Source organism: Lepus europaeus, chromosome 15 (genome assembly GCF_033115175.1).
Source record: "Lepus europaeus isolate LE1 chromosome 15, mLepTim1.pri, whole genome shotgun sequence".
NCBI classification, from domain to species: Eukaryota; Metazoa; Chordata; class Mammalia; order Lagomorpha; family Leporidae; genus Lepus; species Lepus europaeus.
In genome coordinates this window covers 67,248,888-67,264,168 of record NC_084841.1, presented here as the reverse complement: position 1 = coordinate 67,264,168, position 15,281 = coordinate 67,248,888, and the positions used below count along the sequence as shown (strand labels likewise).

At 39.1% G+C, this 15,281-nt stretch overlaps 1 pseudogene; it reads left to right on the top strand.

The window, feature by feature from the left end:
• The first annotated feature begins 5,358 nt into the window (after nt 1-5,358).
• Nucleotides 5,359-6,050, top strand: LOC133774187 (large ribosomal subunit protein eL15-like; annotated as a pseudogene).
• Nucleotides 6,051-15,281: the final 9,231 nt, after the last annotated feature.

Here is a 15,281-nt window from a genome sequence, read left to right as displayed (position 1 = left end):
ACTTTTGAAAACTTCTTTGTATTGTTTTTCAAAGACAACATATCATGTGAGTTTCAAGAGTAAAACATAACCAATATACACATATTGAGATCCTATACTTCTTGAGTAGCATGAGAAAATAGTATTGTTGGGTTATCAAGGCAGTGGAAAAAAAAAAGAACCGTCTATAAAACCATGTTCTCTTTTTCTGGCCATGAAGCAAATTGTTAAGAATGTTTTTACTCCTCCAATTGTTCCTTAACTGATACGCAATGTAAGCAGTGGGGTATTCCTTGATATAGCTTAAAACTAAGCAAAACACGCATATGCACTTTAGTGGAATGCACGTCTGCTTAATATCACATAATCTGCAGAAAATACCTAAGACAATAACTCCAACCCTAATTTTTCACTGCAGTTATTATTGTGCTCCAACTAGTGCCTAACTCCTGTGATAGGATTAATATTTTTTGTAATTTTAGCTTGAGTATATTAAACATTAATGCAAAAGACAGGCTGATTTGTGTCAACTTAAAATTTAAAGTGTGAAAACTGTAAATAAGAATTCAATAGGAAATCCTTAATTATTTTACTTAGGTATAAATGAAATATTCAGGTATTTTCTCATGTTAGGAAGATGAATTAATATCATTGCTTAATATTCTAAGGACTCTCCTGGGCTAGTTATTTGATGAAATGGCTCATGTGGTCATCATTGAAGATAATACTGTTATTATTCCCTGTTTCTAGAAGTGAAAATGGGTGAGCAAATTATTCAAGATCAAATAGGTTGTATGAAATAAAAATAATCATATTCTATCACCATAAAGGCTCACCCACATTTTTAGTCCATCATATGAAGAATCCCCTCTGACATTTTTCTATTGAATCTGTGTATTAAAGGAGTTGCAAGCCAGATGGATACTGATTCTGCTGCTTTCATGTAGTATTCTCAGTTTCTATTTACTTAGAAATCGCTGTTCTAGAAAAAACATCTTAATTTAGTAATTTTTTAAAAGATTTATTTGAAAGTCAGAGTTACATAGAGAGAAGCAGAGGCAGAGAGAGACAAAGAGAGAAAGAGAGAGAGAGGTCTTCAATCTGCTGGGTCACTCCCCAATTTGCCTCAATGGCTGGAGCTGTGTCAATCTGAAGCCAGGAGCCAGGAGCTTCTCCAGGGTTTCCCACATGGGTGCAGGGGCCCAAAGCCTTGGGCCATCTTCTACTGCTTTCCTAGGCCATAGCAGAGAGCTGGTTTAGAAGTGGAGCAGCCGAGACTTGAATCAGCACCCATATAGGATGCCAGCACTGCAGGCGGCAGCTTTACCCACTATGCCACAGTGCCTGCACCTTAATTTTATAATTTCAATGTGAATTGGTAGACACAGCTTTTGTTAGACACACAAAAGTTACCCAGGAGGTTATCAGAAAGTGGCTTAACAAATATGAAGTAAGGCCACATTAATTGTCCTAACTCTGATGATTTTGCTATCAGAAAATAAAGAAAATTAATGTTTTCTTCTTTTTCCAGTTATTAACCCACCTTCCTGTTTCATTGGTCTATCTTGAAGGGGTTTGTATTCAACTTAAATCTTAGTCTGTGGCATGGGGTTTTGACAAAGTGAATGATAAAACTGAAAGAAGATATAGAACAAGTATTTTTATTTGATGCAATGAATTCCTATCTTAGTAAAATTTTAACATTGCTGTAAATTTATACACTGTGATCCTCAACTCTCCAGACATAGTTGACAAAATCTGAAAATCTACATGCCTTTAAAATGTATTGATTTTTATTTGCAATCTCTTTTCAATCAAATAGGAATATCCAAAAAAGATAAGCTTTGGTCCTAGACGGTAGGTAACGATATGGGAAAAATGGAATGATAATTTTAAATAAGTGGTATTTCTGCTATCCATCAAACCTCAACCCTCATGACAATAGTGTTATTGTTTGTTCAGGGAGTCACGAATCCTGACTGACAGGCACATGACATGGCTAAAAACAAAAAAATAATAATAAACCAATAGTAAGAACAGGTGTACAAGATAGAACTAAAAACAATATTGTGCTCTCAAATTGCTGAAAATTCTCCTCTCCCCTCCCCCCCTCCCACCCATAGAACTCTTAAATTACTGAAGTCCAGTAAAGCTCTGAACACAGATGAGTGAATCCACAGAATGCACCTTGCTAATGACATTCCTATGTGGGGAAATTTGTCATTGCCAAACCACACAAGTAAAGGACATTCACATCAAAGTCCTTTCAATGCTCCTGCAAATACCTGAGGAACTGGCACATATCACGAGGTCTCCCTCTTCAAATTTCTTTCGACTCTGAATAATCCGCTTCCTTGTAAAGAAGTTTCTCTCCTATCACTTCTTTTAAGCTAAATTGTTTCATGCATCGGAATTACCCTAAATTGGACTCCAGTAAAATATTCTAAGAATGTGAAATGAGGGTTGTAGCATTTGAACTGAATAACCTAAGGAGTGGCACCCAAAAGTGAAAAATAACCACCTGTTAATTTGCTTTTTATTTTAATACACAAAAGAGGATGGAATCGTATCTTTGATAGACAGTTAATTGTAGTTCCAACAATTTAAAGGAGTCAGAATGAAAGGACTATGTTTTTGTGGTAGCAGACTATTATCTTAGAATCCTTAATTTGCATTTCATTCATTTCATTTTCACCAAGTCTCACAATACATTTCCTTCCTTTCTAATTGTTCTCTTTATCAGAATTGGTTCAGATGATCTTTAAGTTCAGTTTTTTGAATTCTACTTGTCTCTTTGTCTAGTATCTTGCTCATGTTGCACTTGCCTGATTTAAAACAGTTGCATGGCTGCATACTGTGTTCCTGTGTCCCACACATAAAATACCCAGAGAGAAATTAAGAAAAGAAAGTCTTTTGTGTTTAGTGCCCTGCATTCACACTGCCCTGAATTAATGTTAGCTTTGAAGCCACATGATGAGCAATAGAGGTTTCTCACCATGAGACTCATTAGCATCCCTTTGTGACTTGCAAAAATAATTTGCACAGTTCCAAGTTTAATGCTAACTCAAAGCTGCCTTGTCAAGTGATAGCTTTCTAACCACAATAAACTCATTTGCTTTTCTTTTGATTGACAAGCAAGGTGCAAAATTGATGTCCATTTCCTTCTTTCTTCTTGCTTGACAATTAGCAAGAAATAAGATGTAGTAACTTGATGGGTTTATTGGCACTTGATCATATGCATGTATGTGTGTGTGCATGTGTGTGTATGCTTACATATACTATAATCTATATGTGTATGAATATGTGTGTATACATCTTCGAATTGATTTACAAACCAACCTGAGTTGTTTTAAAATTTGAAGACAAGAATTATCTCACAAGGAAACATAAAGCAGCAATCTTTGCGACACAACTGCTCCAAATTATAGATTTTTCCAAGATCATTCACACTCTGCTCCATTTTTCTCTTTTCCACTTACATAAAACAACGTAACCTATGTAGACAAATCTCCTGTTTGCCTCTACTTCCCTATCTCAAATCGATGAATTAATTATTACTTGTGCCTGATGTGATTGTTTACATGGAATATGCAATAAGGAAAACAAAGAGCTCATCAGGTGGAATGAAAGAATATAATAGTCATTGTTAAGTAGTAACATTAATGTGAAAGGAAAAACTCACTTTATACATGTAAGCCACATAGGCTTAGAATACATGCAAAAAAGACAATAGCACCGATAATGACTACCTAAGCCGTAGAAGACAAGTGCAGGAATCAGCTTATATTTTGAGCTAGTACACCGAGGTTAGGACGATCATACTAGACAGTTTGCACAGTACCATCTCAGTTTTTGCCTCAATGCAGAATCTCGATAGTTTTTAATTGAAGAGGAATGTTGTTTGATGACATTTGAATTAAATCAGCATTTACCTAGGGTAGACAAGGCTTACACAACTTTGTCTTTTACGCCTAATGTTCCCTGTGCTCTAGAAATAAGTGCAGCACATGAACATCGAGCAGAGCTCTCACCGTAACATGCAGTGGAGTCTGAAAGACCTGGAGTAACACATCGCACTTTCTTCCTGGGTGGTGGTAGGAGAAAAACATGACGCTGCTCCCTCTTGCAGACAACGGTGTAGATGACACTCCTGCAGTGGCACTGGAGATACCCCTGAAACAGTTAGTCTGTCTCTAGTTAGGGGACTCAGCGGCAAATGTGAGTTTAAAGGTTAGGTGTTTGTGGAAGATATGTAGAGAAACCAAAGACCAAGATTTCTGCCACGGAACTCATGAGAAAAAGGAACAAGTGTTGATCCATGATGTAGCATGCTGAACCCCAAAACATCAGTGTGAGAAAAAGCTGGCAGACACAACAAATACAAACTGTACAACGCCACTTACAGGGAATGTGCAGACATGGCCAATCTACAAAGAGAGAGAGAGTAATGATCAGTTTCCTGGGCTGTGGGTCAGGAACAGGGAGGGTAAGCAAATGGAAAGAAGATCTTCTTTTAGCATGATGTAAATGTTCCAAAGTTAGACTGGGTGATGATGATTGCACCTTACTAAAATTCATTCAGATATTTACAATGAGTGAATTTCATGTTTTTCCCTGTGAAAAATTAGTCTACGTATTCTTCCCATAATAGCTTTGGCTTTTATTGTATGTGAGGACATTATACAACGATACATTTTTATCACTCAATGATTGTGTTCTATTTGGTGATAATTGCTTTCATCAGCAATAAGATAAAAATGGAAGGAGAGATGGTGGTAAGCAAAATGAAAATTAATAAATCCCCATTTCCCTAGAAAATTAAAAAGAAAGTTTAACTTATCAATACTTACCATCCCCGATGGAGGCCATAATGGTATTTCTGAGTGTGAGAATGGGAAGACATAGAACTGCTCAAGACACAAGGATAACACCTTGGGGAATTTATGATTATTTTGAGAAGGATACATTTTAAGTGAGTGTTTTTGTTTTGAAGTGAGTGTTTTAACATGTAAAAAAACACAGTGTTTATATTTCTAAATGCATGATTTTCAGTTACACTATTATAACTCCTCACTGAGTTTTTAATTTTACATTTTCTTGTTGAGAATTGAAAATTGAAGCAATTGATGTTAGCACATTGATTCTGGTAGTGGAGGAAGCACCGAACAAACAATAAAATAATGCCCTGTTTTCATCACAGACATCACAAGCAGAAAATAGAAAATCAGCTCCTTTCAAGATGGTTTGGTTTTACCCATCCAGTTCATGGAGTATAAGCAAAGCTTCTGGAAGTTTGTTCTGTCCAAGGTGAAACATTTAACACCATCATAAATGATGAGGTAAATTTGATTAAAAGTTAAACATAGAAGATAACTTTCCATCTGCCGGCAGCCATCAGGTAAGCCAGGATGGGCGCGTCCAAGTACATCCAGGAGCTATGGAGAAAGAAGCAGTCGGACGTGATGCGCTTCCTTCTGCGGGTCCACTGCTGGCAGTACCTCCAGCTCTCGGCACTGCACAGGGCTCCGCGCCCCACGTGGCCTGACAAGGTGCGCAGGCTGGGCTACAAGGCCAAACAAGGTTATGTCATCTATAGGATTCGTGTGCGCCATGGTGGCCGCAAGCGCCCGGCTCCCAAGGGTGCGACCTACGGCAAGCCTGTCCATCATGGTGTTAACCAGCTCAAGTTTGCACGAAGCCTTCAGTCTGTTGCGGAGGAACAAGCTGGGTGCCACTGTGGAGCTCTGAGAGTCCTGAATTCTTACTGGGTTGGTGAAGATTCCACATACAAATTCTTTGAGGTTATCCTCACTGATCCATTCCATAAAGCCATCAGAAGAAATCCTGACACTGGATCACCAAGCCAGTCCACAAGCACAGGGAAATTCGTGGGCTGACATCTGCAGGCTGCAAGAGTCGTGGCCTTGGAAAGGGTCACAAGTTCCACCACACTATTGGTGGTTCTCTCTGTGCAGCCTGGAGAAGGCGCAATACCCTCCAGCTGCACCGTTACCGCTAACTCAAGTAATGTTTGTAAAATTCATACCTAATAAACCATTTAGGACAGTCAAAAAAAAATAGAAGATAAATTATTTTTTCAATAATGATGCAACTCACATGTTGCTGAATGCTACTATTTTTATAAAATCTATGAAAAATATTAATCTATAAATTGTTTCTATTACATACATAATTCATAATTGAATAGAAATACATATTCTAATAATCAAAATATTTTAAATATTTATTTGAAAGGCAAAGTTACAGAGAGGCAAAAGCATAGAGAGAGATCTTCCTTCTGCTGATTCACTCCCCAGATGGCCACAATGGCCAGAGCTGAGCTGTTCTGAAGGTGGAATCCAGGGGCTTTTTCTAGGTCTTCCAAGGACTTGGGCCATCTTCTGCTGCTTTTCCAGGCCATAGCAGAGAGCTAGATCAGAAGTGGAGCGTCCAGGACTTGAACCGACACCCATATGCCAGTGCAGCAGGTGGAGGCTTAGCCCACTAGGCCACAGTGCCAGCCCCCAAAACACAATTTGAAAATTATTTATATTTATAGGTTATATAATATTATATATATAATAGTTTTCATAAATAGTAACTATGCGTTAGGATGGCTTCTATATATTTAATATAACTGGACTACAAGCTCCTATGATAAACTGAAGCTGATATGCCTTGTATTATGATGGCATATACTTCAACCCTTAGTTGCCAATGATCTAACTTTGTGAATGTTTGAGATTTTGAAGAGTGACATTCAAAGAGTTGATTGCTGAGAACAGGATAACATGTTTGTTTGGTTTTTTTTTGTTTTTGTTTTTGTTTTTCATGAATATCTGGTGGAAGCTTCCAGTGATTTCATAGTCACCTGTAGGATCTCAAGTTCTTGGATGGGGCTAGCTTCTTCCAAAGAGTTCTTGAGTGTAGATTTATAGAGTTCTGTGTAAGTGTCTCTGTGAGTGTGTGTGAGAGTGTGTGTGTGTATAGGCTCAGCTTGTGGTCTCTGATAAATAGTTCTGAATGTTGAAGGACAATAGTGATTTGAGTGTTTTATGTTGTTTTGATTGAGTCATTAATCCAAGGAGGAAATCCTATGACTAACAAAGTCCTTTCCATCAAAAAGACTCTCAAGAGGCCGGCGCTGTGGCGCAGCAGGTTAATGGTGCTGACATCCCATATGGGCTCCTTTTCTAGTCCAGGTTGATCCTCTTCTAATCCAGCTCTCTGCTATGGCCTGGGAAAGCAGTAGAGGATGGCCCAAGTCCTTGGGCCCCTTCACCCGTGTGGGAGACTCAGAAGAAGCTGCTGGCTTTGGATTTGCGCAGCTCCAGCCATTGTGGCCAACTGGGGAGTGAACCATCAGATGGAGAATCTCTCTCTCTCTCCCTCTGCCTCTCTTCTCTGTGTAACTTGGACTTGCAAATAAATAAATTAATCTTTCAAAAAAAAAGACTCACAAGAAGAGACTTCTTTCACTACTGTATCTAGAAAATTAAGTTATTATTTTAAGTCACGTGAGAGTTATTAAAGGAGATGAGGAGCTTCATCCCATGTGTGTGCAGGAGCCCAAGGGCTTGGTCACTTTCTGCTGCGTCTCTGGGCATATTAACAGGGAGCAGGATCAGAAATGGAGCAGCCAGAATCCCAGCCTCTGCGCATAAGGGATGCTGGTGCTGCAGGGGTTAATCTGCTGCACCACAGCACAGGCCCCATATTTCTGCATTTATAAAATTCTAGAAAATGCAAATTAATGTTTAATGATACACAGCATGCCACTGGTTTCCTGAGCAAAGGGATAGAAGATAAGAGTTAGGAGGGATAGATTATAATACGAATGAAAAAAACTTTGAGGGAAGAAGAAATGCATTTTGTTTATTGTGAGGAGTTTAAGGCTATATGTGTAAACACACCAAATTGCATGCTTTAAATATGTGCAGTTTATTATATATCAATTATAAAGATACAGAATTTTTAAAAGATGTATTATATAATTTAAATATTGTTTAAGTTTGTAATTGTAAACTATTTTTAGAATGAATAACTTATTTAGAAACTTTGAATCATGTGAAATTTAAATTGTCTTACATAATATTATATGTTACTAAAACCATAGAGAAGATATACCATTATCTTTTTTCCCCATGATTTATTTGTTTGATAGGCAAAATTACAGAGAGGCAGAGGCAGAGAGGGAGAGGTATTCCTTCCACTGGTTCATTCCCCAGATGGCCACAACTGCCAGAGCTGTGCAAATCCGAAGCCAGGAGCTTCTTCCAGTCTCCCATGTGGGTGCAGGGGCCCAAGGACTTCTGTCATCTTCCACTGTTTTTTCCAGGCCATATCAGAGAGCTGCAATGGAAGTGGAGCAGCAGGGACTCAAACTGATGCCAATGGGGGATGCTGGCACTGCAGGCAGTGGCTTTATCTGCTACACCATGGCGCCAGCCCCATAGGATTATCTTTAAAACAAGATTGCTAATTGCAATTAGTACAAAGATTTATAGAGTTATCAAAAATTATATGTATACTTCAAAAAGTATAATTTAAAAATCTGATATTATAACCAAAATTTAAAAATTCTTTAAAATCATTTTAAAAGGTTTTCTTTTATCTGGAATCAAGGACTTTTCTTCTTATCATGTAACTATAGTAACAAAAGCTATTATTTAAATTTACTTGTTCACATTTCTTAAAGTGAAAAAAGCAGGCTTAATTAATTTTCCTTCATTTTTCTTAGACATTTTTAACTGTTTATTTGAACTAAATATTCCCAGAGTGTTCACATAATAACAAATGATTACTGTTTTTCTGATCAATTTACCTTTTGCATTTTCTAAGTAAGGGCAAAAGAAGAGAAAGAGAGAAATAGAAAAAAAAAATAATGATAGACAATTTAGCTTTAGAACATCTTAAAATAATCAGAGTCTGCCTGAAATCTTTGGATTTGATAGAAGGAGGCACAGGCAAAGGTCTGTGAGGCCTGGACTGGGCCCTGGGGTGGGGAAGACAACAGGGGAGTCTGAACCAGCAGTGGGGAAGGGAAGAACTGGGTGAAGAAAGCAGGAGAGCCTGGGTGGGAAGGGCCGGCAGGGAAGCTGTCTCTGGGCTCCCACATTTTCCACCTACCTTTTCTGTTGGCGTCCTAGGGCATCCATAACACATAAATTTCTCAAAGTCCTGGAGACCAGAATTCTCAAATCAAAACGTCCGTGGAAGCACAGTCCTTTCTGCGGGCCCTGCAGAAGAAACTTCCCTTGTTACTCAGCTCCCAGGGGTGTCTGCAATCCTTGGCGTTCTTTGCCTTGTAGCAGCATCCTGGTTACGGTAAGCATTGCTTTTTCTTGGTTTGATTTGAGCTAAGTTTCTATCCTTCAACCCTGGATAGATTGTGTTTCTTTCAGATCATACTACTGAAAATGTTATTGATTAATTGGTTTCTAAATTTTAGAATCCATATCTAAAGAAAGTATGACAACTTAATAAGGGTCACAAAATTGATGACTATGTTACAAATCTACTGATTGATATCATCCATCTGAAAGCAATGTGGAGACCACAGATGAGGAAGGAATCATGAGTCATTAGTTTCCTCATTAAGAGACACAGGAGGGGCCAGTACGGCGAAGCAGAGGTTAACCCTCCATTGCCTGCAATGTCCATAGACAACAAGAGAGCCAATCCCATCCCTAGGTACTCTTCTTCCTATCCAACTCCTCTCTAGTGCACCTGGGAAACAATACTTGGACCTCTGCCATCCATTTGGAAGACCTTAATAGAATTTCAAACTGCTGGCTTCAGCCTGGCCCAACTCCAGCAGTTAAAGCCATTTGAGAAGTAAACCAGCAGATAGATCTCTCTCTCTCTCTAATTCTGCATTTCAACAGAAGGAAGATCTCTCTTTCTGTTGCTCTGCTGTCGGACCCTCCCCAGTGAGGATCCAACACAGTCACGACACACGGTCGCTGTTTCTTGGTTCTCAAGGAACTTTCACTTGTGGGGGCAGAAGGAAAGTGGGGAGAGGAGAAAAGAAGAGGGGCCGGCGGCCGTGCCGCCCCGCCCAGATCCCAATGTCCCTTTATGCTGATATCGTCCAATCAGATGAAAGGGCGCTTATAGCCTCAGGTCGAAAGTTCATCTGTTTCACCTGGTTCTTCCTAGTTGTTTATGCAGAGTCCATTCGGTTTCAACTGTTTCACCTGGTTTTCGTAGGCCTTGTGGTCGACCGATTGCTGCAAACCATGTAGAGGAGGTTCCCACAGGTGGCCAGCCTGTGGTTCCCCACACTCTGCCTTTCAAATAAACTTAAAAGAACTAAAACATAATTTCTTGCTTTATCTTGTTTTCTGGAAGGTTTATTTATTTGTTCTTTTGAAAGGTAGAGTTACCAAAAGAGAGAAAAAGAGTGAGAGAAAAAGAGTGAGAGACAGAAAGAGAGATCTTCAGTCTGCTGTTTCACTCCCCAAATGGCTGCAACTACCAGGGCTAGGTCAGCCAAAGCCAGGAGCCAGCAGCTTCTTCGAAGTCTCTTACATGGGTGCAAATGGAGCAGCCAGGACTTGAACCTGTACTCATATAGGATACCAGTGCTGCAGGGAGTGACGTTACCCACTACACCACAGTGCTGGTCCCAGAATTTCTGTTATTCTAAGGTTAAAAGCTTGTTGTTGTGATGGTGGTGGTTGTCTTCTTCTTTTTTTTTTTTTTTTTTTTTGGACAGGCAGAGTTAGACAGTGAGAGAGAGAGAGAGAGACAGAGAGAAAGGTCTTCCTTCTGTTGGTTCAGCCCCCAGATGGCTGCTACAGCCAGCACGCTGTGGCTGGTGCGCTGCGCCCATCCGAATCCAGGAGCCAGGTGCTTCCTCCTGGTCTCCCATGTGGGTGCAGGGCCCAATCACTTGGGCCATCCTCCACTGCACTCCCGGACCACAGCAGAGAGCTAGACTGGAAGAAGAGCAACCGGTACAGAATCCCGCGCTCCAACCAGGACTAGAACCCGGGATGCCAGCGCCGCAGGGGGAGGATTAGCCTAGAGAGCCGCGGTGCCAGCCGCCTTCTATTTTTTTTTAATCTGGTCTATGTAGAGTTTTAATGGTTTTTAAAATAATGTGAAATAATAATGTAAAATACTTAACAATTTACTGAGCAACCTAAATGAAGATTTACATAAACTGAAAACACGATTGTTGTAGCACTGAAATCATCAGTTATTACTAAGATATCCATTCTTTACAAGTGTGTGAAAATACAGCTTCCCCGAAGTTACAGTTTCTGCTTTTAAAGTGTAAGTTACAAATATGTGTGTAAATATTGCTAGAAACCATAAGAGAAAGTTTTATCTTTTTTTAAGCTTTCACTTGTTTATCTACTTATTCCTCCACTCGAGAGGCAGAATGTCAGAGAGAAGAGTGAGAGAGAGGGATCTTCCGTTGGCTCATTCACTCCCCAATGCCCACAATATCCATAGTTGCCAGAAGCCAGTAACTCCCACTTGTGTGTCAGGGAACTATGTATTTGAGCTATCATCCACTTCCTCCCAGGATGCATTAGAAGGAACTACAATAGAAACAGAGTAGCTGGGCCTCAGAACAGCATTTCAATCTGAGATCTGAGTGGGGTACCGAAACACCAGCCCAAAGGAAAGTTTTAATAAGTGATCTTCCAAAGGCAGTATTAAATATAAACAAATAGAAATGATTTACTGTATTCTCAAAAATATCAGCAGATCATAATTAGAAACCAGAGGGAATAAAATGTCTAGTGGTGGAGGAGAGATTTGGAGCCCTGTTTAAAAAGCCACTTGGGACACCACATCCCATATCTGAATGCCTAGTTTGAGTCCAGACTTGCTTCTGATGCAGCTTTCTGCTAATGTACATGCTTAGGGGGCAGCAGATGATGGCTTAAGTACTCGGGCCCCTGGCTTCTAGCGCTGGGCTGATCCAGGCCAACAGTGCCCAGCATTTGAGGAGCAAACCAGCACATGGAAGTTCTCTCTTTTGCCTCATCCCCTGTCTCTCTCTACATATTTCAAATAAAATGAAAATAAAATAAAAGCTAAAAAATTGTAGTAACTATGTACGTATTCAAGTTGCATCCCAAATCACTACAGAAAAAAATTTTTACTAACTGGTGCCCTTACTAAATAAGTGAAATTGGATCAATCTCTTACCTCTAATAATAAAGCTCAAATGGATCAATATTGCAAATTTAAGAATGGAAGCATAGCAGTATTATAGGAATGTAATTGATTCTCTTACACATACACATTAATGATAGAAGTGACAGGTTTTCCTGTGTTATTTTTTTTTTGGGGGGGGGAGGGTGGGAAATATTATCATGTGCTTAAAAATAGCATGATGTATGGGGCCTGCTCTGTGGCATAGTGGATAAAGGTACTTCCTGTGGTGCCAGCATCCCATATGGGCACGGGTTCAATTCCCGGCTGCTCCAATTCTGATCTAGTTCTCTGCTATGGCCTGGGAAAGCAGTAGGAGATAGCCCAAGTCCTTAGACCCCTGCACCTGCGTGGGAGACCCAGAAGAAGCTCCTGGCTCCCGGCTTTGGATCGTCTCAGCTCTGGCCATTGCAGCCATCTGGGCTTTGAACGAGAGGATGGAAGACCTCTCTCTCTCTTCCTCTGTCTCTCTCTCTCTGTCTCTGCCTCTCTGTAAGTCTGCCTTCAAATAAATAAATAAATCTTTAAAACAAACAAAAAATAAATTGTATGAATCTATTCTCTTTACATAAATAAATTTTTAAAGAGTCTTTTCTAAACGACATAAAACTCAAAGCAATCATTTTGTTTACAAAAGTGTTTAGCAACTTTTTTATTCAAAACAAAATCATCATGATCAAAATAAGAAGAACACAAAAGGAGGCTGGCATTGGTACAGGGGGTTAAACTGCCACCCACAAAACTGCATCCCGTATGAGTGCCGGTTCAAGTCCTAGCTGCTTCACTTACCATTCCAACTAACGAGCCTCAGGGGAGTGGTGGAAGACAGCCATACAGGAGACCTGAATGCAGTTTCAGGCTGTTGGTTTTGGCCTGGTCCAGCCCCAGTTGTTGTGGCCATTTGGGAAGTGAACCAGCAGATGGAAGTACTCTTTCTTTCTCTGCCGCCTCCTCCACTGTATATAAATCTGCTTTTCAAATACATAAGTAATTCTTAATTTTAAAAAAATCCCAGGAAAAAATTGTAACTTTTATTGGTAATGATTTTGCAGAAATCATTGATCTATCATAAAAATCTGAGAACCAATAAGAGTAAGGAAACAACTCAAAAAAAAAAAAATCCACAGCCTGAAAGACACAGAAAATTACCTTGAAAATAGCTTCATTTATGTTAACTATATAAATACCAAAACAATTCACTTAAACTCTTTTAACAATAATAAAATGTTGTGATATGAATTTGAACCTTAGAAAATAGCTGATATCCAACCATTTTTAATCTGCAAATCTAGAATTTTTAAAAATATCATTAGGTTTCAAACAGCAGAGAAACAGATCCCTTAAATTGGAATAAACAATTTGTAAAAAATTCTCTGATAATATTTATCGAAATATGCAATTCTGTCATGTAGTGATGAAAATTCTGGAGATAGATTTACACATTTATGTATCCATTTATACAATTGCAGCAAACAAAACAACATTTGGAACAATTTATAGACATCTCTAATAGAAATATCATGTTGAAGAAGAACTAGATAAATTTACATACATTGATATTAAAACCATACACTGTGAATATAAAATGACCTAGAAACACACTGATCATATCATCTACACACATAACCATTTGCCTGCCAAGGCTTGACACCCATTGAAATGATGCAAGACAAGCAGTTCATGCTTCTGTCTCTGGACTAATGCTCTATAGTCTAAGGGATTCTTACCTTCCTGAATAATTTATTCTTTACTGTTTCATTTTTTAACTCATACACATTTTTCTTATTTTAACATAAAAATTACAAACAATTATTTGCTTTGGCTAAAATATCTATGGCTTTGGTGCATCCTACAGCCCCAGTGTTCTTATTGCCAAGCAATTCCTGTTCCCTAATTCATCTATCAAGTCTTAACTTCCATGTTACTTACTCTAGGAAGCCATGCACAATTCCAAGTTTTGTTTCCGTGTGTTCTTTTTTCATATTTATTTATATGAGAGATAGAGTTACAGACAGCAAGAGGGAGAGACAGAGAGAAAGGTCTTCCTTCCATTGGTTCACTCCCCAAATGGCTGCAACGGCCAGAGCTGCACTGATCCTGAGCCAGAAGCCTGGAGCTTCTTCCTGGTCTCCCGCGTGGGTGCAGGGGCCCAAGCAGTTGGGCCATCTTCTACTGCTTTCCCAGGCCACAGCAGAGAGTTGGATTGGAAGAGGAACAGCCAGGACTAGAACCGGCATCCATATGGGATGCCAGCGCTGCAGGCAGAGGATTAACCTACTGCGCTACACAGCAGCTGTCCCTCCATGTGTTCTGTACCAAGGTCCTATACACTTAATGACCTGATGCTACAATCACTTTATTATGTCATTGTTTTTAATTTTCCTTCCACATTACCAAAAGCTCATTGTAGAAAACCACTTCACCAAAAGCAGAATTATAATCCTAGCAGCTAAAATAGATTTGTGATATTATTTATACTCAATAAAATACGTGGTGATGTTAAATATTCTGACCAAGATGTAGCTTAGCTCTAGGAAATATAATTAGGAAGATGATAAAAGACTGAGGAAATAAATAATACGTCAAGTCCATAGTTTTGACTTGGACCTCATTTTGTTCTTGCTTGATAATGCAGTAGTATAGTCTCAGATTCATCATCGTCATCATCAATATTGAGAAGTTCTTGAAGACATGCCCAAAGAAATATGTCATCAAATGAAGCAAAATATAGCATACAATTATTTAGGAATATTATTAACGATGTGGAAGGAATGACTTTGACAATTTTTTAAGCATGTTGCAGCAGTCTTGTATGGAAAGCAGAGCACCTGGTTTGCTAAAAATTTAGCTTCTTTTTAGAAGCAATCTGGACTGCTGGAAACAAATGCACTCTGTAAAAGAGTGGGAAGTAGCTGTTAGTGTGTAACTTTAATGTCTTCGACTATAATTTATGTCACTTCAGTAAGGCCATTACTCCATAATCAAAAATTCTTCCATTTTGTTTTACAGGAAGATTGAAATTGAAATTAATTCCTTAATGTAGAAGCATGATGAACTACCTGTCGGTGCAGTCTCTGCTTCTACTTTTATAAAGTTCAATATCTAGTTCTTCTGGGGTACTGTGA